At 39.8% G+C, this 1,736-nt stretch overlaps 1 long non-coding RNA gene across 1 annotated transcript; it reads left to right on the forward strand.

Annotated features, from left to right (window-relative positions):
* Positions 1-1,124: 1,124 nt before the first annotated feature.
* Positions 1,125-1,355, forward strand: LOC116059397. Its single transcript, XR_004107302.1, has 2 exons — positions 1,125-1,171; positions 1,241-1,355. It is a non-coding gene; the product is annotated as an uncharacterized LOC116059397 (long non-coding RNA).
* The last annotated feature ends 381 nt before the right edge of the window (positions 1,356-1,736 follow it).

Raw genomic sequence — 1,736 nt, forward strand, 5'->3', positions numbered from 1 at the left:
CATAACTAGTGCACAGTACAGATGCAGCCAACTGCATACTTAAGCATGCAGTGAAAGGAGTGGACTAGTCACCTGGATAGGACCTTGTTTGAGAACTAAAAGGAAAAGAAGCTGGTTTTACAGATGGCTGGGTCTGCACATAATACACAACGTCAGCAAAACCAGAAAAAAACTCCTAAAACCAAGGAAAAGCTAAAGGTGATCAGTGGATATTAAACACTCTGTGGCAAAACAGCAGTCTGTGCTAGGAAGAAAAGAACAGAGGTTACATACTAACAGCGTACGGGCCAACTACCTGCTGTGGAATAAATTAACTGTGTATGTTACTTCAGCAGGCTACTAAACAGTGCTCTTATCAGATCCCTCTGTCTAAATAGCATGTTGCATCACAGGTGTGATGCAAAAGAAAAAAAAAAGTAATTGTGGGAAATGCATATGCTGTATACCTGCTTGGTTTCACGCCGAGAGTTGGATGAGAAGATATGTAGCTGGAGCCAGCAGTGGGTTAGCTTCGCTTAGCATACAAAATGGAAACGGGGGAAATGGCTAGCCAGGCTCTGACCAAAGTTAAAAAAGTCTGTCTACCAGCTCCTTTTTAAAGCTCACTAATTAACACTACACATTATATTTGGTAGTTTTTTTTTCTTAAATCTGTGCAAAAAATGAAGTGCAAAAAAATACCATTTTCAATCTTCTCTTGCCCAACTCTCAACAAGAAAGCGTATTTGTAAAAAATAGAAGGTCGAAATTAGTGCTGTCAGTTAAACGCGTTATTAACGGCGTTAACGCAAACCCATTTTACCAGCGTCAATTTTTTATCCCGAGATTAACGTTCTTTTTGGCCTAGCAAACTTTGTAGTTTTTTTTTCACATGCTGTTGCAACAACTAGTAACGTTAGAAAAACTACAACACCACCCCGGATCTAGCTAGACCGGAAACAAAACAACAGGCACGCCGCACACACTTGTTTGGGCTTGTGAGCCAGCCAAAGAGTAGTAGGCTAACGTTACGTTTTGAGTGGATGGCGAGCGCAACACGCCAAAATGGATGCCAATAAGATTCTGAATGGTAAGTTTACTTTTAAAAAGTTGCCAAGTGGTTCCATTGACAAGACCGAAGTGATCTGTGTGTTTTGTCGTTGTGAACTGAGCTATCATAGCAGCACGTCCAGTCTGAAATAGCCTACCACATGATGGCCAAGCACACAGCTGATGTGAATTCTCCACCCCCTTGTCAAAGCGAGATGACTTCAGACAGAATCAATGTTGTTTTCAATAAAAAAACATTTGCACAAAGCAAGCCAATCCACTTTTCCATGTTGATAAGAGCATTAAAATGAGAAAAAATAATGGGACAAAAAGAAATCAAGGGACATTTAGAATAGATAAAAATGTGCGATTAATTGCGAGATAACTATGACATTAATGCGATTAATTGAGATTAAATATTTTAATCGTTTGACAGCACTAGTCGAAATCCTTTAAGGTGGATTAAAGTTTAACACTGAACAACACTTTCAAAAAAGAAAATACAAACTTCTACAGTATGTCAATATTTGAAACAAAAAAGAAAAACAACAACACAAGAATGGGATTACTTCAAGATCACAACTTTAATAGTGAGTAAAGTCAGAGCCAGAGAAGAGCCTGTGACTGCGTGATGTCGGGATGAAGCAGCTGCCATGCCGGCTAAACCTGCAGGGTAGCAGGAGGCTTGGCCCCTGAGGTTAATTAGC

This window comes from Sander lucioperca, chromosome 21, assembly GCF_008315115.2.
Source record: "Sander lucioperca isolate FBNREF2018 chromosome 21, SLUC_FBN_1.2, whole genome shotgun sequence".
Classification (NCBI taxonomy): Eukaryota; Metazoa; Chordata; class Actinopteri; order Perciformes; family Percidae; genus Sander; species Sander lucioperca.